Source organism: Lontra canadensis, unplaced genomic scaffold (genome assembly GCF_010015895.1).
Source record: "Lontra canadensis isolate GAN:19392208 unplaced genomic scaffold, GSC_riverotter_1.0 scaffold22, whole genome shotgun sequence".
Lineage (NCBI taxonomy): Eukaryota > Metazoa > Chordata > Mammalia > Carnivora > Mustelidae > Lontra > Lontra canadensis.
The window spans coordinates 9,680,413-9,704,603 of record NW_022631016.1 but is presented as its reverse complement, the minus strand read 5'-3'; the positions used below and the strand labels follow the sequence as shown (position 1 = coordinate 9,704,603).

The window sequence follows — 24,191 nt, the reverse complement described above, 5'->3', positions numbered from 1 at the left end:
GTACTTTCTAAATGCTTTTTGGCTTTACTTAGATTTTTATTTGGCATTGGGTCATAGCAATCAGATTTTCATAAAATGTTTGATTGCTTCTTTATGGCCTTGTAGTTAGAAAATATGATGATTCTGGTCTTAGACTGAGTTGGCATTCTACACATCATCACTTAGGAATTTAAAGAAATAAAGGGTATTTATGACATATTCAAAGAACTGATAGAAAATCCTCTTTATATCATAATTTTAGAACAATGTAAATCTGACAGGTTTTTTAAAGTTCATAGAAGAGATATAAATTACTTGATAAGAAAAAAAGTGTGAGCATCAAATCAACTTAACATTTTATTTCTGAAAAGATGATTTCCTTTTACTAGCCTGTGTTTTACTGAGTGTATGATAAGCTTTTTCAGAACAAACTAAATCAAAATAAATGGGAAGGTAATTCTTTAAAGCAGATTTTTTTTTTCTTCAAAAACAGCCATCAGAGTAAGGCATCTAATTTGAGCAAAACGTAGCTCTATAAATCAGAAATACAAATGTGAAGCATCTCTGGATATATAAATGAATTTGAAAGAAATAATATTTTGATAATACAAAATATAACTAGAAAATATTCCATTTCCATAGTAATCAGCATACAGTATTATTTAAACCTTTGATAAAATTATAATGCATGGTCATTAAAATTATTTTAAATGATTTTTAGAAGAAAATGCTTCATATACACAAAGAGAAGATGTTATTATAATTATCATTTTTGTTACTTTGAAACAAGTTTGCTGTGATTAGTCTGCATTTCTCTTTTGTTTCAGCAAGTAGAAGAAAATTTGATGGGTTTGTGCTTTCCATAAAGAATGGACTGGACCAAAAATATTTGGAAACTAGTACTTCTAGGTCTAAATTACTTTATCTTGCAGAGAGTACTGAAATTCCAGAGTCAAATCTCTCAACAGACACAAAGTTGTAGTTTTCTAGATGAATAAATTAAAGTAAGCGCTAACAAGAGCAACAAAACCATGAAAAGTCCCATCATTCTTCAGAGCCTCTCAGAGGAATTACATTATCAAAAAAAAAAAAAAAAAAACACAAAAAGCAAAAACATACAGCACAGTCATGTACAGCAGCTTGACTGTGAGGTGTATGGTAGCATGGTCAGGATAAGGGTGAGGAATATGGAAACATGAGAAATACATACACACAAATATATTAGAAAAAGATATATAAGATAATACATGAAGAGACAAAAAACTATGTTAAACTATGTTAGGTTGAAAATGGAGTATTAAATTTAATGCAATTAAATGACAAACCATTGTGTCTTAAAGAAACCACTGTGTCTTAAAAGCAATTTAAGAAACTCTCTTAGGGTCCAAATCTTCTCTTCTTTAAGGGAACAACTTCATAAGCCAAAAGGTGAAATTACTGGTAGCATATTCCTAACAAGTCACTCCAGCAAAGAAAGAGCTGTTAAGAACCAGAAAATAATGGAGGCATGGTGTCAAGGACACTAAGGCATGAAAATATTAGCCTCAAGGAAATTGTCAAATTTTGACAGCATGTGTATTCCATAGAACACAAAAATGCAAAAATAGCTATACATTAAGGAACAGACATGTCCCAAAAGACATATGATTCACATCGATAATGGTGTAACCAACAAAAAATATTGTCATAACCAACTGCTTCTCTGATGTTTGCCTTCAAATTTTAGACATTTTATCAGCTAGACTAATGCTGAATTTAGCTAAAAGGAAAACTATATGAACTTGATACGAAAGAATGAAAGAATATTTGGAATACTAATGAAGGAATATTATTCATTCTGATTTATCATTCAAAGAAATTCATTATGAAAGTATGATATGAGTGATATTAATAAATTTTAGTTGATACTTTCTTAGAGTTTCATTTCTGCTTTATTACAGGCAACATAGACCAATCAATAAATAATTTTTGTAGTGAATGTATTACTATGTATGTTTTAGTGAGTTATTTTTATATGTTAAATGAATTTTTATATGTTAAATGAAATTAGGGAAAATATTTTCTATTATTCTATTTCTTGTTTTTTGTGCACTGAACATACAACACAGGTGAGAATTATATGAATAACCAAAACATAACCTGTACAAAATCAGTTCAGGATTTCTATAGATATAAAAAAGATTTTATTGTGTGTATATATACACATGTATATATGTATGCATGTATATGTGTATTTTATATGTATATATAAACACTTTCAATAACTTATTTTCAAAGAGAAAAATAAATTTACTTTTACCTAATTTCAAGATATCAAACATTAGAAAGGTCATGATTAAAACTATAATAACCAACCTTTAAAAAAAAAAAAAACTATAATAACCAACCTTAACTGGTTTTCACTCTCTAGCATCAGGAGGTGTTTAGCAACTTATCAAATACAAACATTCAAAAAATCAGTTCTCTGTATTAATGCTTTGTACCTGAGCTGTCTTTCTTTACATTCTCCCCAGTAAAGGATGCAAATGTAAAATACTTCATTGGGTGTCTTAATCATTATGCCCTTCCTTGTAATGATGATGGCAATAAGGTCTCACATTAACACATTCAACAAAAGATATTTATTAAAAATTACATTCATGTGCACAAAAAATAAATAAATGCCAGTATTTTTGTCGAAGCCACTATTCTACCTAGTTGAAATCTATGAAGCACAACAAAAAAAAAAGAATTGAAATCCTCCCCTTCGTTAAGAAACCTGAAGGTAACCTTGGAGAAGGGTACCAATGAGGTATTTTTCATACATAAAAGTACAACGTGCTATATAGAGTCAGCTTTGAAGTGTGAAAACTAAACTTAGTAAAATAAAAAGTCATCACTAAGTAAAGAAAAATATAGCACACTGTTAGGAGTCAGATATTTTGTGGAAATAATGATCAAAAGTTCATTGGATCCCTGACATTATGAAAACATGTCCATATATAGTAAATGATATTAAAAATAAAGCCAAATGTTACATGGTTTAGAGAAACATAAGGCCTCTTCTATTAGTTTCTTAGGGCTTCCATAACAAAATACCACAGACTGGGTGGCTTTAAGAACAGAAATTAACTATTTCATAATAATGGAGTCTAAAGTCCAAGATCTAGATGCCAATAGGACCAGTTTCTCCTGAAACCTCTCCAACCTTCAGACTGCCATCTCCTATGTCCTTGTCCATCCCTGGTGTCTCTGGCTCTTGTTATAAGGACACTAGTCATTTTGAATTAAGGCTTCACCCATAGGACCTCACTTAACCTTAATTATCACTTTAGAGACCCTATCCCCAAACAGAGTCACATTTTAAGATACTAAGAGTAAGGACATCAACCTATGAATTTTAGTAGAGGCATAATTTAGTCCATAACAATGCTGAATTTCTAATTAAATGATGGTATTTATTATATCATCTAGAAAATTTAAATTTTTTTCTCTTTATGCATTGCTACAAAAAAGAAAACTAAACTCCACTATACTATATCCCTCATCTGTACAATGTTCTCTCCCTGAAGAATCTCAGATTATTTTTTTTATGTTGAAACATTTTTTTTTAAATGTATAGCACAAAATTTCACCATTGTCTTGCCACAGTTTTACATTTCAGTATTGCTCAGACTTGGCTCAACTGTGTCCTCAGGCCCCCAGCGATCTCCCTTGATTCAGCATGCTGTCTGCCAGGGGACATTTGAATACATGTTAGCAAATCAATCACTAACACTTTAAACACAAGCAATTAAACTCTATTGACCAAAATAATATTCAGAGGTCTGCTGCTGTGCAACTCGTCGTTGCCAAATAAACAGTTTCCTGAATCTTCGTAGGGCTTGTACACAGAGAGGTCACTTGGTGCCAAAGATCTTGAAGCAGCAACAGCAAGTATCTGGTCCTGTTTCCATTCCAGTGCGGAACTAACACGTAGAGGCCAAACTGGGGAAGACCCCAGCGACCCATTAATAAGTCCCTTTGCCAAGTTTGAGCTGATTATGACTCTGCCAATGAATATCCTCAAGTCCTTTAAAATTATTCTTTTTTTACTGAGAATAACTTAAATGTTCATATTATTCACATAATTTGATAAAAATTTTAGTTGAGTTTTAAAATATAATGGCAATAGGCAATGTTATTTCTGATAAATTGCTTAAAAAACAGGGGCATCAAGCACACATAACAAAGGAGTACCTCTTGACAGATTAGTTTCTGTTTAAGTACATGGATTTGAGCTATTAAGTCAATGGATGCTGATGAATATACTTCTATAGTCTGAGCTTCCTTATATTTTTGAGAACAGCAGAATATATTGGTTTCCCTGATTCTGCTTCAATTTGCTGGTATCAAAAAAGTAAAGATTCCAAGTGTTGCTTATGAACCGTCTTTCACAGCAATATGGAGCTGTGAGGGTTATAGGTAAAGAGACAGAACATAGTAGTTTCTGTGAGTGAGAAAGGTAATGGGAAACATTTTCCCCAAGAGGACCACATTACTAAGTAGCTGATGACACACATTACCAAAGATAAAATATGTTGAAGTATTTTGATTTTTTTTTAATTTAAATATGCACTGAGTAACCCTAGGGTATATGCCTGTGTAAACTTTTGTTTCTATAATAAGCTGATAAAAAGTTTGCTGAAATCAATGCCTCTTGCAAAATATACAAAAAAAAAAAAAAAAATTATCAGTCTGTGAAAATATCTAGAGTGCCCTAACCAGGCATTCAGGAAACAGCAGCATCCAATCAGTACATAAAAGCAAAGCAGCACCGTCAATAAGCTTACATGCTTGGCATTTTTTTTTAAAATTTTTTATTTTTTTAAATATTTTATTTATTTATTTGACAGACAGAGATCACAAGTAGGCAGAGAGGCAGGCAGAGAGGGAGGAGGAAGCAGGCTCCCCGCTGAGCAGAGAACCCGATGCGGGGCTCGATCCCAGGACCCCAGGATCATGACCTGAGCTGAAGGCAGAGGCTTTAACCCATGAGCCACCCAGGTGCCCCGCATGCTTGGCATTTTAAACACCAACAGTTACAAAGACAGAAACTGAATTATAATCAAAAGAAAAAAAATTATTTTGCCTGTGATTCAGTCCCTCAAATAATAGTTTTAGGTTTAACTTTAACTTAATCATTTGAAATTTTAAATCTGTATTCATCAGAAATTTGAAATTCTGAATTTGTTATTGCATAAATGTCCAAATATGTTCTAATAGCAAATGTCTTGGTTTTCTAAAGGACATTTAGTTTCACCTAACCTAGTATTCACACAGTGACAAAAACTGTTTTATTATTTACTTAGTATCTGTTGATGTGTTCTGTCCTAATGGATTAGCCATTATCAGCCTAACTTAAAAAGGGGTACAAAATATATATTATATAGATATAAACTATAATATAGGGTCTTGCAAGAAGTCTTAGCTCCCAATAACTATGGTTGAGGTTTTTAAATATTCTAAGTGATAAAAACCCAACAAAACATTTCATTTGATTGAAATTGAACAAGAAATCAGATTAAAACGTAGTGCTCATCAGAACCTCCAGAGTGGATAAAATAACTCAAAGTAAGAGTCAGATCAAAGATATGTCTTCTTCCCATTTCTTGCTCAATATGGTTACAAAATAGCCAACACTAAGATTATAGGGAAAGGAAAGGAATAACAAAACAAAGAAATGAGCAGATACATTTATCTAAAAATAAATTTTGATTTATTTACTGACACATGGAATTTACTGAAGCCAAATTGATAAGAAGTCCACTATCATTCAATAAAAATGTATTACCCATGAAACCTCAAAAAATACTTTGTTTAAGAATCAAAACAAAAAGTTACCCCACCCTCACCCAAGTAAGAACAGGGCTTAGAAAGTTGTGCGTAGGGCGCCTGGGTGGCTCAGTGGGTTAAGCCGCTGTCTTTGGCTCAGGTCATGATCTCAGGTCCCTGGGATCGAGTCCCTCATCGGGCTCTCTGCTCAGCGGGAAGCCTGCTTCCCTCTCTCTCTCTCTCTCTCTGCCTGAGGAAAAAGGAACCTCCCAGAGAGAAAAGAGAAGGACAAGAAAAATGAATCCCCATGGCAAATACAGGGCCAACTGCCCTGAGGGTAGAAAGCCTTCCAATGGTCTGCCCTGTGAGATTTCCAAGTTGCCCTGTGCAAGCAGCTTATGTGTTTTCTTTATTTCTTCTGTTCAAAAGAAAGAATTTCTTTGGTTATCTGTCCCACTTAGCAACATCCCTGTGTGTGTGTGTTGTGTGTGTGTGTGTGTGTATGTGTGTGTAAGGGACATGTCTTGTCCTTTTACGTTATATGTATGGACACCAAGAATTGTTACATTCAGATTCAATAGGGGGCTACAGTAAGTGACCCAGGGAACATAGATTATGAGCGGGCATCGTGAATTAGACAAAGTTCTAAGATGTCTCCTTTGAACAGAATATGAGTGTGCGCTCGGCCTGTGTGTAATAGGGGGAAAAGCAAGCCAAACAATTGATGTTCAGAAAACAGTTGAGATTGTTATTGCCTTCACAATATCTAGCTCTTCTCTCCATCATAGGCCTATAGAAAAATCTTACACCTTTCTCAGCCCCCTTAATTTAGAAAAGGTCACATGACTCCCCGTGACTGATATCTATTGGCATTAGTGCCACATGTTACCTCCTGACTGAAGAACGTCAAGTCCTATGCACATTCTTCCAGTTCTCTCTGACCCTGAATGTCAAATCTTTAAGAGACCAAGACACATCATCCGCATTCATCATTTGGAAGAGAACTTAGTACGCAGTGGAGAATTTGTATATGTGGTCAATGAACTTGTTGATGTTAAGTAACTAAGGGTCTAAGTTTGTCACAACTGTGTATCAAACCCTGACCTATCTAATGCAACACTCTGTCTAAAACATATTTTAACAATGTCTAAATACTCATAGACATTTCACGAAAACTAGTTTGGGAAATATAGTTAATTTGATGTATGGGGAAGAGTTTATCAGATGAGAAAGAGCTTGATTTCTTAGATGCTACATGAAGGAAGATATGAATATTCGGTAAGTCTGTTTTCTTTTGTTTTTGAACATTCAAACACCTGACATCGCTACTGTACATGAATTCTACACTAAGGAAATGATAGCTGATAGTTTCCAGGGTTGAAAGGAAATTCTGGCTACATTTAATTTGAACATCTAATAATGGATTTGAGTTTTCATTGACCTATCATCTCTCACCAGCATCTCCAGTGAGAAGTTTGATATCCTGGGGTTTTGATATCCCTTGAGAAAGAACATATTTCCCTTTAACAAAAGAGAGGAAGTTACTGGTACTGATTCACCTTCTTTGAAGCTGGCATCAGGTACCCATGAAATGGGCATCTCCTTTTCTTGTTCCTAAATAAGCTTCCCTACCTGGGTGAGAAGGAAATGACACGGACAGGGATTCCCTCTCCCATACATGAGACAGATGATTAGTAAAGACTACTTGGAATGGCATTAATTCAACCTCAGGTTACCTAATAATAACAGAAAATAAAATCAGTCTTGTACCTTCTTGAGTCTTCTTCCATATTTTAGGATTGTTTAAAGCCAAGAGCTGTACTTAACGGGATATACACTCTTTTTTTTTTCCAGGATATACACTTTTATAAGATTCATTCTCCAAGTACTTTACCTCAATAGCTGTCTCTTCCCCTGAGTGAGTGGGTATTTCCTATATGCTGGTCTCCCGAGAAAGACGGGGCTCACCAGAAATTATTAAATCTGTTCTCCTATAACATGGGCTTCAACAACCACAATATTAAATTCTGGCAATTTAACAGTCCAGGTGCTACCCTTGTGGACTCTGAAATCAAAGTATCATACGTCTGTGCTTTTAAATAAAATTCCATTTTAGATGTTGACACACAGGAACCAGCCTCTACTTTTCTATTGAATGCATTTGTAAGATGTCAGTGTTCTACAGTATAGTAGATATAAAAGGTGGTCAAGGATTATAATAGTAGATAAAGGATTTATACTGAAAATTCTGGGGCCAAAATTGTCATGGACATTTTATAAAAATAACTATAACCTCATAAACATTTTTTTATCACTGTGGGGGTTCATGATGTCTACATGGATAATATCCAGATTTTTTGCAACATTACTTGTAATATTTAAAAATTCAACAAAAAAACTAAAAGATTATATCAATTGTGCAACCACATAATTGAATTTGTCTATAATTGAACAACATACTAATAAATGCTTGAATACAGTAAACATAATGTTTAGCAAAATTGAGTATGAAGGCTACATTATACTGTTTTTATCTATATAAAATTGAAAAGGATACAAATCAATACTATGCATTGTTAATGCTTACATTTTCATGTAAAAAACATAAATGCATTTAGTACTCAATTCAGAAAACTGATTAAGACTGAGAGGTAATGAGGGATAAGAATTCGATTTTTGAGGCATACACAGAAAGCTGTAATTGTATTTTTAACACCTTTTATTCTGAGAAAATCAAGATGCACACAATGTTAAAAAATCAACGCAGAGACCCCATATATCCTTCAGCCAGTTTCCTCCAATGGCAGCTTCTTGAATAGCTATAGGACACTATCCCAATTAGGAAATTTACATTGATAGACTCCATCAAACTTAATCAGATTCCATGCACTCATTCACATGTGTGTATTTAGTTCTACTCAATTTTAAACCATATTTAAATTTGTGTGACCACAACAACAATCAAGATACAAAGTAGCTCCAGCAGCACGAGGATTCCTGGTGTAGCCTTCTTATGACTACTCAGTTCTCTTTCACCATCGCCCCTTTGTTCATCTCTGCTAATCACTGATATGTTGACGACTTCTGTAAACTTTTACATAAATGAATTCACAAAGGATACAACGTTTTGCATTTGGATTCTTTTCCTTAGCAGAATTTCCCAGAGTTTCATTCAAATTGTTGAGTGTGTCAGTTCTTTTTTTCTTTTCAGTAGAACTTGCATTAACTCTGGTTAATCCAAGTGTGTATGCACCACTTGGATTAACCATTTTCCTGTTGTAAGACATCTAAATTGTCTTTTCACCTTTGCCCAAAATCAGTCTGGCATATTTATGTGAGTCTCTTTGTAAGATTTCTATTCTTTTCCTTTGATCTATAGGTCTAAACCTTAGCCAGTACTATTCTCTCTTAATTACTGTGTCATATAGAAAGACAATATTGGGTAGGCTAATTTCTCTGACTTTATTATTTTTCAAGATTGCTTTAGCTATTTTAAGGCTCATGCCTTTTTCCATAAATTTTAGAAGAAGCATAACTAGATCTACAAAATCTTCCTGGAATTTTGATAAGAATTGCATTAAAATTATGATCATTTTGGGAAGTAATGACATCATTCCTAAATTAACTCTTCCAATGCATAAATATCATAAACGATTCCATTTATATAGGTCTTCTTTGATTTATTTTATAAGTAGATTTTAATTTATAGCATGCAGTTTTAAGCATATTTATACCTAAGAATTTTTCATTTTCTTTGAAGCAAATGCAAATGTTATTTTGTCCTTTTAAGTTTTATTTTCCACAAGGCTATTGTAGGTACATAGAATGAGACTGTTTTCTGTCTGGTGCTCTTGTACTGTATGACCATACTGGACTCAATTCTATTTTTAAGAGGTAGATTCCTTGTGAACAGAAGTGTTATCAGCTTTACTACTTCCTTACCGATCTACATTTTTTCATCATTGCCTTGTTCCTGATTATAAAGGAAAGTATTCCATCTTTTCCCATATTACCTGTAGGATTTTTTGTTTGTTCTGTTTTTATGACCCAGGATATGGCCTATCATGGTAAATGCACCATGTATGCATGAACAGAATATCAGAATATATATATATATATATATATATATATATATATATATATGTATTCTGCAGTTTGGGGTGAAGTAGTCTATACAAATCTCTTACATTCTATTGGCAGACCCTTCAGTTGTGTTGGTCAGATCTTCTCTATATTTGCTTATTTTCTGTCCAGTAGTTCAATCAGTTGCTAAGAGAAAGATAGAGAAGTCTCCAATAACAAATGTGTTCTCTGTTTCTACCTTCAGCTATAAAAGTTTTCATTTTGAGTATTTTTAAACTGTGTTGTTTTGTGCATACAAATTTAAAATTATTATATCTTTTTGGAGGTTTGAGCATTATTTTACTGATATGGATTTTTTTTCTATATTACAGACTTTGAGTCACAAAACCCAGTGTCTCAACATAGTTTTATTCTTATTAGCTCTGTAATAGTCAAATAGTTAAATTATTTTATTCTATTCTCCTACTTATAAAAGGGAGATGAAAGACACACAACAAATGATTTTGAAAGTATGAAATAAAAATATTTTGTTTAATTAGTAGAGCATGAGCTTATTATATGAAGCATCCATTCAATAATTCAAAAAAGAGGCATTTAAATTAAACAAATATTGCTAATCAAGTAATGAATCTATAAATTTTTAGAGTGGAGACTGTATTGGCACAATCAATTCTAATTACTTGGAGACACTACAGTGAAAAGTTTTGGTTTTGTTTCCACTTTCATGGCACTTATATTCCATTGTATGGGGACTGGAGGGAAACTAACAGAAATTAAGTTGACAGTTTCATAATCCATACATTTTATATCAGAATGTGATTATTGCAATGAAGCCAAAGAAAGCAGCATCACAGGCATAGAGACTTCCAGGGTTTGGCATGATTGTATTTAAGAATGCTTGTCAGCATTTAAAATGCATTTAAAAATGCTTGTTAGCATTTTAAATGCAATGTTCCATGGCTCGTTGTCTGCGTATAACACCCAGTACTCCATGCAACCCATGCCCTCCTTAATACCCATCACCAGACTCACCCATATCCCATATATCAAAAACTAATGATGTACTAATATAACACAATTAAAAAAAAAAGGCTTGTTAGGAAAGGACTTTGTTATGGTGATTTGGGGGCAGAGACCTCAATCCAGTGAGGTATGATGAAATGCAGCTATCTGGGGAAGGGAATGCGAGGCAGATAGAACAGAAGGGAAAAGACTCTGAGACAGGACTTTGGTCAAAGGACAGCAAAGAGACTAATGTGGCCGTAGTGACATAGATGGCACAGTGATGGAGATGAGGCCAGGCTCAGAGGCCGCAGTCTTGTCAGCAGCAAGCAATTCTGATTTTACATGGCTTGAGATGGGAAACCATTGGGGTGTTCTGAGCAGAGGAGTGACCTTAATAAAGATTATTCTGATTGTGTTTATGGAGGATATATGTGTGCTGGAGGGGAATGGGAGATGGGGCAGGCAAGAGTGGAAAGCAAGAGAGTGGCTTGGAGGCCACTGTAGTCATCCAAGAATCATTGTCATTGGAGCACAATGATAGATATGGATGTGAAGATAAAAAGATGGGTTTGAGGGTAAAACCTATAGGATTTAGTTATAGACCAGTTATGTCATATGAAAGAGACCAGTCAAAAATGACTCTAAGACTTTTGGCCTGAGCAATGTGTAAACTGCTGTGCTAGTTAATTTTATATGTCAAACTGTCTAAGCCAGGATATCTAATTGTTTGGCAAAACTTTACCAGCCTGGATATTACTGGAGATACTTTGAAGATGGGATTAGCATTTAAATCCGTAGACTTGAAGTAAAGAAGATTATCCTCCATGATGTGGGTGGGCCTCATCTAATCAGTTGAGAAATTTAACAGCAAAGACAGGAATTCTGCCTCAAAACTGCAACATAGAAACCCTGCCTCTGGAGACCCTTGGTACGAAAGTTGCCACTATTGAGACAGGAATGACTGAGGGGCGGTTTGGGGAATAAGGATCAAGAGTTTATTTTTGTATATGGTTAATAAAATACAAAGATCACTAAGTAAAATAAAGAGCATGTTAGAAAGGATATTGGAAAATGAACACTCCCAGACACTGCAATAGAAGAATAAACTGTTATAATCTTTCCAGAATGAAGCCAGATTAAGTACACTTATCAAAATTTAAAATGCACTTTCCTTTTGGCCTTTAGAGTTATTAAGCAAAAATGCGTATGTAAGAGTGTTCACAGCAAAAGCACATTTCGTAACAACAGCTGGAAACTACTCATATATACATTAATAAGGCACTTACTTAAAGAAATTAGAGTTCATTCATCATATAGAACATTTATAAAGCACTTTAAAAATTGAAGTGGATTATGCATTGTTACATGAACATTGTGTGGCTTCACTTTAGCAAAGTAAGGAGATAAATGTTCCCTTCATGCATCTATAAATGCTTATGTATGAAATGGCTCCAAAAATGTACTAAATAATATTCACAGTATTTAGCAATTAAAAGAGATTAAAATTAGAGTATAATTTAGGAGAGAATGATCACTTGCTATTAAAACATTATGTGACTCTTGGAATTCTCAGTAAGTGTTTGTCAATTTCTAAATTAATTAACACCTAAATATTCAGAAAATATTTATTGAATGACTTCTTTGATGGTACAGGAGACAAAATGTTGAATATGAGTGACATAACTATTGTATTAATGAAGCTAAGACATTTCTGGAAAAGACAGGTAAACCCAAAAATAAGAAAATGGGGATGCCTGGGTGGCTCAGTCATTGAAGCGTTTGCCTTCAGCTCAAGTCATGATCCCAGAGTCCTGGGATCAAGACCCACATCGGGCTTCTTGCTCAGCGGGGAGCCTGCTTCTCTCTCTGCCTCTGCCTGCCTCTCTACCTACTTGTGTGCGCGCTCTCTCTCTCTCTCTCTATATATATATATATATATGACAAAAAATAAATAAAATCTTTTTAAAAAAGAAGAAGAAAATGAAGGACAGAGGAGAAAGCAGTGATTTCAGAACTTGTTGGCTTTGGAAGAAGTCATGCAGTTAGGATAGCAGAGTTTAGAATTTAGGAAGAATCTAGATTAACAGAAATCTATACCCAGTTTCATTTAGTTACCTTTTGTGAAAGATATACACAAAACACCAGAGAGGAGATTTCAGACTGTAGTGATACTTAAGTCCACATGGAAATTAGACTAGATCCCGGGATGAGTATGTAAGAATTTGCAGGAAAGAAATTCATGTGGATTTGCTCTATTAATAAAACTAAAATATATGGAAGTGACTATTGCTCAGAGGAAGAATCTACACATTATGAAATCGTTTGCACTATCAATGTTTTCTATCTAAAAACAGAAAAGTGCTGATGCGCAAATTTGTGAAAGATTTATTTTCACTTCAGCTCATCTGCCTTATTTTCTTTACGTTTTCCAGATGAATGGCGTCAGCATCTTGTGATGGCTGGAATTTAGGATGAGAAATTATTTATAATGGAGCACATTTCAATAGCAAAGTGGCGAATTTTCCTTATTTTAAATTTGAAAACTTTGGGTCTCACTGCATTTTTAAATTGTTGTAGTCAAGGACTTATTGTACTAACACATATTGATAGAGCAAGGTGAGGGAGAATATTCCTTTCATAAGAAGAGAAACGTGGCTTTGAAAGTTATTTACAGCTGTAAAGATCATCATGTAATGTGATGTGGAAAAACTAAACTAGACACTATTTTTCTTTTTTTTAAAAAGATTTTATTTATTTATTTGTCAGAGAGAGAGGGAGTACACACAAGCAGGCTGAGTGGCAGGCAGAGGCAGAGAGAAAAGCAGGCTCCCCACTGAGCAAGGAGCCGAATGCGGGACTCAATCCCAGGACCCTGGGATCACGACCTGAGCCGAAAGCAGTGGCTTAACCAACTGAGCCACCCAGACGTCCCATAGACACTATTTTTTCAATAACATTAATAACATTTTCAGAATCGCTAAACATATGCTTTTATTTTCTGTTTCTTTCTTGTCTCTGACTCAGTCTCTGTCTCTCTTGCATTCCTTCTCGTGTGTGTGTGTGTGTGTGTGTGTGTGTGTGTGTGTGTGTGTGTTTCTGTCTCTCTCTGGCTCTCTGTCCTTGTCCCTCCCTCCATATCTCTCTCTCTTTCTGTATTCATCATTCTCCATCTGTCTCTCTCTCTCAGTAATCCTGGAATTTAAAATCCCAAATGAGCAAGGTTATCTAAAGAGCAGCCAGCTTTAGGAGTCTACATATCTAGTCTCACCCAAACACTTCTAGAACTTCTCAAAAATACTTCTAAGTCATTTAGAAGATGCTGAAGAATATTTATTTTTTACCGAAAAAATACACTTACCTTTTGGGGCGCCTGGGTGGCTCAGTCAGTTAAGCATCTGCCATCGGCTCAGGTCATGATCCCAGAGTCCTGGGATCAAGCCTCACATCAGGCTCCCTACTCAGTGGGGAGTCTGCTTCTCCCTCTCCCTCTGTCCCTCACCCCCACTTGTGCTCTCTCTCTCTCACTCTGCTCTCTCTCTTGAATAAATAAATAAAATTATAAAAAAAGAAAAACACACTTCCCTTTGAAACCAAGTTGTTTTCTCTAACATGACAGTTATTATGCCTTCTACTGAATACCAAATAAGGTGTATTATTTCATGTCAAATAATAAAAATCATTGGCCATACAAAACATCTTTGTAAGGGTTACAAATAATCTCACTTATCTGATAAATAAAAAGCCAAAAGGCAAGAAAAAGAGGGTCCTTAAAAGAGAGCTACCAAGGGTAGGGTTTATTTTCCTCACTTAGAGTATCTGAAGATGAATTTTGTTAGAGGTCTCAGCTGCTCATGTTGTCAGGGCTAGCCCAGCTGCCATTCACCTGGCTCTTCCCTGATGGCTTTTTGACAGTGGTCATATCTGTAATCATTCTCTCCTTGCTTAATGTGAGAGAGCTGAGAACAAATCTTGGGTTATCACTCAGCCCAGGGCTCATGCAAACTTCTTAACACGATGTGATTTTTTTTAGGAGACGCGCAGAAAGTTCATGCTGCTTGGTTTCTAAGCGTCCCTCGTAGAAAATATGGTAAGGAAATAAGAAAATATATACAAAAACGAAGGTTTAACTCTCTCTCTCTCTCTGTTAAATAAATAAATAAAATCTGAACAAAATAAAAATAAAAAGAAGGGGACCCGGGTGGCTCAGTTGGCTCAGTATCTGCCTTCAGCTCAAGTCATGATCCCAGGGTCCTGGGATTGAGCCCCATGGAGGGCTCCCTGCTCAGTGGTGAGCCTGCTTCTCTCTCTCTCTCTCTCCCTGTCAAATAAGTAAATAAATAAATCTTTAAGTAAGTAAGTAAATAAATGTTTAGCACTATGTACCCAAATTTTACACTATAAAATTTTTATTTTTTAAAAATTTTTTAAAGACTATTGATTTGACAGAGAGAGGGAGAGAATGCAGGCAGGGAGGGGATAGAAGGAGAAGCAGGCTCCCCACTCAACAGGGTGCCCCATGCAGGGATCAATTCCAGGACCATGGCACGGTCACCTGAGCCAAAGGCAACCATTTAACTGACTGAGCTACCTAGGCACCCTACACCAGAAAAATTTTAGAATCAGCCAATGATCTTGGTTATAAATGGCCTTCTATTGGATTATGAAGTCATTTTTAAAAAGATGTTTGAAATATTAATATAAGCAGGATATATGTGTACCATGATCCATGTTTTATATGTATACACATGTATCCCCGTATATAATATTACATATGCTCTTTCAATAAAAGTAGCTACCAAAATGTATTTTTGAGAAATACATGAAAATGTTGACAGATATCTCCTATCAGAGCCTATTTTACAAGTAGTTTTCAATATTTTTTATGCTTTTCTGGGTGCTCTAAATTTTCTAAAATTAGGATTATGGTTTTAATCTGAAAGTGTTGAATATAACAAAAAAAGTAAAAGTTTTGCTGCTGACTCTGAAAACAATTGTATGCATAATTGCAGAGATGACTAAAGCCATACCATGTATTGGAATAGATAGAGCCTCCTGACACGTATTTTATGGAACTTAATGACACTCCTTCGTGCATCTTTTGTTCTATCAATTTTAAAGCCACTTCCTGCTATTCTATCTCCACAGCACTTTGGAAAAGTGAACTATAATATCAGATTTTCCCTACATGTATAGTTGCATCAATAATCAATATAATACTTTGTGGGTTTTTTAAAAATGTTTTATTTATTTGAGAGACAGAGATAGAGATAGCGAGACAGAGATAGAGATAGCAAGAAAGAGCACGAGCAGGGAGGAGATGGAGAAGCAGGCTCCCTGCTGAGAAGAGAGCCCAATGCCTGGCTTGATCCCAGGACCCTGGGATGATGACCTGAGCCAAAGGCAGAAGCTTAACTGACTAAGCCACCCAGATGCCCAATATCTCATGCTTTTTCAACTCAAAAAATTAAAATACTTTTATAGAAAGCTGGTATGAATAATGTATTTTATATTTTGCTGCTTTAATTGGCTTATTGGCCTTTTATCTCATTATTAAAATCTTTAAATGTGAAAAGACCACCTCTATTTTCTATCCTGATATTAAAATTAAAACTTTATATTGTGGAGGACTTCATAAGATATAGGAAAAACATGTTTTCTCCTTTTAATGAATTTACGTGGAAAAATATTCACAAATATTGTAGTTACAAATTTATATGGATCCAAGCAACAAATTTTAGAATTACAATTCCCATCAACATGTCTCTAATAACAATTTATATATAGTTATTTCATATGAGGTTGGCTTCCTAAATCATAGACTTTTGCTGTGTGTGCAGCATCATCAAGTTTACAATTACACTGGGAGCACTATTTTCAATGTCTTAACTTTGGTATGTCTGCATTATTAAACACCATTTCATGGCTTTAAATATGCAATGACCCAAACTTAGAATGATTCCTCTTTTGTCCATATTTCAAATCAGTTTCTCCTAATACATCCCTAAACCATCCTGTATTAAATACTCAGAAATAGCCAGACAAGAATGATATGAACTCAACACAAATTCAAACCAGTACAAATCATTAACATGGTTTTATTATAAGCTGTGAAACCCAAAGTCTACCCATCCCACTCTCAGATGGTTTTCAGGAGTCAAATGAATGATCTCCTTTCCTGTGATTGCACTCATGAGAAGAAATGTTATAAAAAAGGAAAAATGATAAAGCTGACATTCATTACATCTTTCCATATAGAATTTTTAAAATTATTTTTATTAACATATAATGTATTACTTGCTCCAGGGATACAGGACTGTGAATCATCAGGGTTACACATTTCACAGCACTCACCCTAGCACATACCCTTCCCGTGTCCATCACCTAGCCACCCTATCCCTCCCCCCGACCCCCAACAACCCTCAGTTTGTTTCCTGAGATTAAGAGTCTCTTATGCTTTGTCTCCCTCCCGATCCCATCTTATTCCATATAGAATTTAATGGAAATTTCAACTTATTTATATTCTTTCAATTCACTTATACGGTGGATACATTTCAAGCAAAATCCATATGCACCCTAATTTAAAAGAATACAAGTAATCTTAGGTATAGTAATCAGTACCATCTGATCTTAAATTTTCCAAGATTTCTAAGTCCAAGACTGACATGAGTAGATGAGCTATCCTTTGTTATTTTCGTCTTATTCTGTAAATGGCAGGTTTAATTGTCCAGCTTTCCAAGACAAATCATAGGAATCCAATCTTGTATCCAGACCCTTTTCTATCCTTCTAGCCTATTCTTCTCTGTCTGTCTGTCTGTCTCTTTCTCTCTCTCACACACACACACACTGCCCATTTTGTCACCAAGTGAAAAACACAGGGAAACACGAATTCTCTTGAAGCACATAATGATAGAAGATGATGAAAGGTCTTACAAAGAGCTGCATAGGGTAAGAACCACCACAGCCTTCTCTCTAAGGGTAAGATATTTCATTGGGTGTCCAGGCCCCAGATCATCAATTTCCTTCAATTATTCAAATTGGGTGACTCCCTTACTTTCTGAACACCGCCTGACATGGTAGGAATGGCTATCTGCAAGTTGCTCCCTAGACTTAACACCTTCTTGCATGCTCATCAGGAAAGTGATTGAAAGCCAATTTTCAAGGACAGATTTTTCCAATAGGTCCAGGCTCTAGCTGTGCCTAAATTCTTTTCTACAAAAGTCAATTCATTTCTTTTTTTTTTTAAGATTTTTTATTTATTCATTTGACAGAAAGAGAGATCACAAGCAGGCAGGGAGGCAGGCAGAGAGAGAGGAGGAAGCAGGCCCTCCGCGGAGCAGAGAGCCTGATGCGGGGCTCGATCCCAGGACCCTGGGATCATGACCTGAGCCGAAGGCAGAGGCTTTAACCCACTGAGCCACCCAGGCGCCCCTCAATTCATTTCTTGAATCTCTCCCCTCTCCCTCTACCTTATCCTACTACCCTACTATCATCTCATGCCTTTTGCCCTCCTCTTCCACCATCTCTGTTTTGGAATATCACTAAAAATTCTTCTAACATTTAAAGATACAGAGGTAGTGAAAAGAAGGGCCATCATATTCATAACAGCAATGGTCACAGTTGCCAAACTGTGGAAAGAACCAAGATGCCCTTCAATGGACGAATGGATAAGGAAGATGTGGTCCATATACACTATGGAGTATTATGCCTCCATCATAAAGGATGAATACCCAACTTTTGTATCAACATGGACAGGACTGGAGGAGATTATGCTGAGTGAGATAAGTCATGCAGAGAGAGTCAATTATCATATGGTTTCACTTACTTGTGGAGCATAAGGAATAACACGGAGGACATGGGGAGAGGGGAGGAGAAGGGAGTTGGGGGAAATCACAGGAGGAGACAAACCATGAGAGACTATGGACTCTGAGAAACAAACTGAGGATTTTGGAGGGGAGTGAGGTGGGAGGTTGGGTGAGCCTGGTGGTGGGTATTATGGAGGGCACGGACTGCATGGACACTGGGCATGGTGCATAAACAATAAATTAAACCAAATTAAAAAAAATTATTCTAACATTTTGATCAGGCTGATCTGAAATGGCTATGTAACTATCTGGAGAAAAATCTAATTCTTTCAGAAGCTGCTGTGGAATTCTCATATTCAACACCTCTTCAGGGGAAGATTCCCTTGCTAGATGCATATTCCCATAGGCTGATGCTTCAAGGTCTGATGGTCTACTCATGTGGAACCAAGTGTATACCAGAAGAGGAGGGGAAAGGAGGGAGAACCTGGTGCAAGAATAAGGAGTTACTGGAGTGAGAGTTTATTAGAAGAATCTTAATGAATTCTATTAAATTGCATCCCATGTGGTTGGGGACTTGTATATCCTACTCCATTTCCCCTGAAAGATGATGCAGAAAATGTTACTTTACAAATTCCTACCCTTGCTCCATGGATAGCACTATGCTATTGATGCCCAAATCCACTAGTTCTCAAATGCTGGCAGCCATCAACACCACCTGGGGGCCTAATAAAACATATAGGCTGGATGTTGGATGTGGTATGTCTAAAGTGTAGCCTAAGCATTTTCATTTCTAATAAACATCTAGCAGCTGGTGTTACTGGTAGGAAACCACACTCAGAGAACCCCTGGTTAATCCATATTAATTTGATACTATTAAAGAACTCTTCTTATTTTGGTTCCAACCTCAGGTTCCTATGCGGAGCTACAGAAGGCAATTTTTTATCTCAGCAAGAGGAAATACAAGGAAAGCATCTCATTAGTTATTGCTTCAGATTATAGGTGACCTCAAGTGTAAGATAGTCATAAATGTGGTGCTTACTAGGAGAGAGAGAATAATAGCCAAATTTAATAACTGGGGAGAAATAAAATCCTCAGTTTAAAAGACACACACCACACACACAGAGACCCTTTCCCAGGACTTTTGTCTTTCTTATGAGGAACAGTAAACAGTCACAAAATCACTTTGCCTTCTTAACACTGAAATTCTCTGTATTCACTTTGAACTGGATTATCATTTTTTGTAAGATATTCTGAATAAAAGAAAGAAGATCATTTTCTAGGGTTTCATTTATGAAAGTAACTGTACCGTTCTAACTTCCTGACCAGACGTTTGGGATTTCATCATAAGATATGATATCGATTCCTCCGTTCCACAAGCTGAAAAGCTTCTTACCAGTGCAACTTGATAAAATTGGATGATCAGTTTCATTTTACACTTAGAGATACATTTACCTCCCTCTGTCTTTCCATCCCGCCTTCATCCGCCTCCTTCTTTTCTTCCATTGTTGAGTAAACCTATCCAGCACTCACTTACTCTTAGGGACTGTGTTTAAAAGTCAGGCTATGACACTGAATGGACTCTATGGCTTATGGTCCAGAAATGACATCTGACAATATCGTTAGGACATAGTGTGCAAGAACTATCTGGTATGTAGCTGATGAAATTTAAGCGTGAAATGAGGACAAGAGAAAAACGTGGGAATACAATCCACCTCTGTCTTTGTCACTGGGAAGGCTGACCTATCATTAATTCAGAATAGTATTTGAGGCATGAGAAATAATATCACTACTTTCATCAAAATGCTTAAACAACTTGATCCATTTTTATTGCATAACATTTCTGTTACGAAATAACAGAAACAATTTCATTGTTTATTGCATAACATTTCTGAAAATTAATTGGTAGAGACAGTTTTTCACCTGAGCCAATGACTCCCTTTTCTGAATAGATTTCTCATCTGGGCAAAGAGCTTGCTTATCAGGCAGTGGCCTATTTATTAGGGCTCATTTTAAATATCTCCCATCTCTATCCATCAATCCCAAACCATTATGTCATTAACTTTATCCATTTAGATCAGTTTCCCACCTTTCAGTCAATATCAATCTTTCTCCAAACTGTCCGTTCCAAAATTTTACTTAGATTCTGCCAAAACAGTGCTCTCTGTTACTGCATTAGGTGTAATAAACAGCTTTCCTTGGTCAAAGGGATTCCTGGCTGTTTGTTAGGTGAGAGGATTTGACAATCAACATGCAGAGAAGAGTATTAATGCTGAACCTGGTAAGTACATACTGATATGAAGGGCCTATACGATATTCTCCCATAGGACTTTGCTACTCAAAGTGTGATCTGTGAATTAGCAGCAGGCATCTTTCCTGGGAGCTTGCTAGAACTGCAGAATCTTGTGGCCCAATCCGCTTACTGAACCGGAGACATGATCCCTCAGCTATCCCTACACACATTAAAGTTTCATAAGTACAGCCATTGGGATAAGTATAGGTAAAAAATCCTGTTCCTCCTTGAAAGAGTTGATGCGCTAGTATCTTTATACCTCAGCTAGCATTAAGTAACAGTGATCTCATGCAGCCAACAACATTTTAGAGAAAGGATATTTGGATGGGATTAATTAAGTTACATTTCTATGCTAAAAGCAGGATTTATTTTTCCAATCATTTTATACAAAATCATAGTGCCCAAAGTCATCCCTGAGTGCTTGCATTTTATTAACCCACTGACCATAATCTGCTTTCAAAAGTTCATCTATTCCATTCATTATGAAAACATTCTCTTGTATCACTATTAAGTTTGACATTTGAATTTAAAATGTCAATAAATGCAGAGACAAGAGTCTGTGAGACATCAGAGCGTGCCCTTCATTTTGTTTAAAAGTAATGGGAACATTGTCACTTGGAGGTTCTGTTAACATTTTGTAAAACAACAAATAAAAATCTTTAAGGGCAATAATACACTGAAAAATAATGTGAGTGCTTACAGTTTTATCTCATGACAACTGCTCGCATCATGACCACATGATGCTCATAAAAATCGGTAGTGCAAATATTTTTGGTAATTACAAGAAAACCAAATGGCAGACATTAAGCATACAGGTGCTATATTTAAAAATCACAGAGATTAATACCAATATGTAATAATGATGGAGGTACATACTAAAGCAATTGTCTTTTTTCCCCTAATATAGCATGTCAGTAATGAACTTCAAGAAAATCCATCTTCCTATGTCTCCAAAGAAATCAGTTTAATTATGTTGTCTTTTACCCGACATAGACATTGGTCATTCAATTCCATTTCCTTGGATCAATAAGCCTCCAAATTACCATCCTTATCTGTTTGCTTGCTTTGAGTCATTGCATAATTTCTTTCATGATTTTAAAGAATTAGAATAACACAACTTTGAGTCAATGCTTTCTCACCAACCTTCCTAAAATGCTTCCCAAATGAAACATTTTTGACAGTTCTGTATTCAGACTGCTTATTCCGTTTCTGATGCCAGCAAACACCCTAGTGCTGAGACCACTTATAATTATAATGCTTATTAGTATTTTGTACTAATATCCCTTTCATCTGAAGAGTTTTAGGTACTTTATAATCACCACATAAGCCTCAAGTCAGAGACTCCAGCTGAGATCAAGGGGGAGCTGAAGAATAATATCTATCAGCAACTGAAGGAGGATTTAAGTTAGGAAAAATAAATTGCCAAGATTTTGACAGCGTTAACACCTGCTCCCTCTATGTCTGATTATTGATGTTCAAATCCACAGGTAGTCAGACTACATAGTGTTTTACCCTAGAACAACAAACTCTTATGCTTAAGAAGCTAATGTTGCTCTAACCTAAGACACAGACCACACTTAAATGGGCACTATGTTTCTGGCCTTATGATATTGCTTGAACCACAACGCCATATTTTATTTCAAATATTTTAAGAAAATATAATTTCAAGAGGAGTTAAAAAGGAGCCATATATAATATAACATAATGCGGGGTCTTTGAAAATTTGATTTTGTTCTCTTCCAACGACATTTTAAATCCAGCTCCAGACAACGCTCCACCCCTGCTGGTGCCCCAACCCAGACCGACACCCATCACTCCCACCTCCACCCCTCCCCCCCCCCCCCCCCCCCCCCCCCGGCCGCCAAATCTGCCACAACAGAGGACATGAATGAGAACAGCAACATAAAGGAATTTGCAGAGGGCTCCAAGATCAACGCAAGCAAGAATCAGCAGGGTGACAACAAAATATTTACTGGAAGCTTGAGCTGAGATACAAGCAAGAAAGATCTGATGAAATATTTGTCTCGATTTGGGGAAGTAGTAGACTGTACTATTAAAACCAATCCAGTGACCAGAAAATCAAGAGCATTTAAATTGTGCTTTTCAAAGATGCTGTTAGTGTTAACAAAGTTTTGGAACTAAAGGAACACAAACTGGATGGCAAATTGATAGACCCCAAAGGGGCCCAAGCTTTAAAAGGGAAAGAACTGCCCCAAAAGATTTTTGTGGGTGGATTGAGCCCATATCCTTCTGAAGAACAAATTAAAGAATATTTTGGAGCCTTTGGAGAGACTGAAAATATTGAACTCCCCATGGATACAAAAACAAATGAAAGAAGAAGATTTTGTTTTATCACATACACAGACAAAGAACCAGTAATGAAACGGTTAGAAAGCAGATATCATCAAATTCGTTCTGGGAAGTGTGAAATCAGAGTCACCCAACCCAAAGAGGCATAAAGGCAGCAACAGCAACAACAAAAAGGAGCAAGAGGAGCAAGAGGTGTTCGAGGGGGTACTAGGGGTCGAGGAGGAGGTCAGGGCCAAAACTCGAACCAAGGATTTAGTAACTATTATGATCGAGGGTATGGAAATTACAGTAGTGCCTATGGTGGTGATCAGAACTGTAGTGGCTATGGCAGCTATGATTATACTGGGTGTAATAACTCTGGGAACTGTGGATATGGATGGGGACATGCAGACTACAAGGGCTAACAGAGCTCTTATGGCAAGGTATCTCAACAGGGTGGCAATCACCAAAACAATTACCAGCCACGCTAAAGGAGGACATTGGAGAAAACAGGAGGAGATTGCTAAAGTTAACCTATCTTACGGGACGACATTAAAGATTGGTCTTCTGTTGATCTAAGATGATTATTTTGTAAAAGACTTTCTAGTGTACAAGGCACAACTGTGTTCAACTATATACGGCCACCAATTAATTTTCTTCATTTTTACTTTGTGTTTTGCTATCTGTGTTATGATTTGATGTGGATTTGTGTTTATACAAATTTTATTTGTATGATTTCATGTTAAACCTCAAGTAAATACTTCCTTATGTGAAAAAAATTTAATTTTGTTTATGATAAATATGCAGAAAATACAAACTAAATAAATATAAAACAAAAATTAGCCTAATGACAGCAACAAGAAATAATCATTATTAACACACTTGTGTGTTATATTATGGATGCATTTACACACACTAATATGTATACATTTTTTAACAGAAATAAAATA

General features: G+C 35.9%; 1 pseudogene; it reads left to right on the top strand.

Moving 5' to 3' along the window:
- The first annotated feature begins 22,692 nt into the window (after positions 1–22,692).
- Positions 22,693–23,732, top strand: LOC116870306 (annotated as a pseudogene).
- Positions 23,733–24,191: the final 459 nt, after the last annotated feature.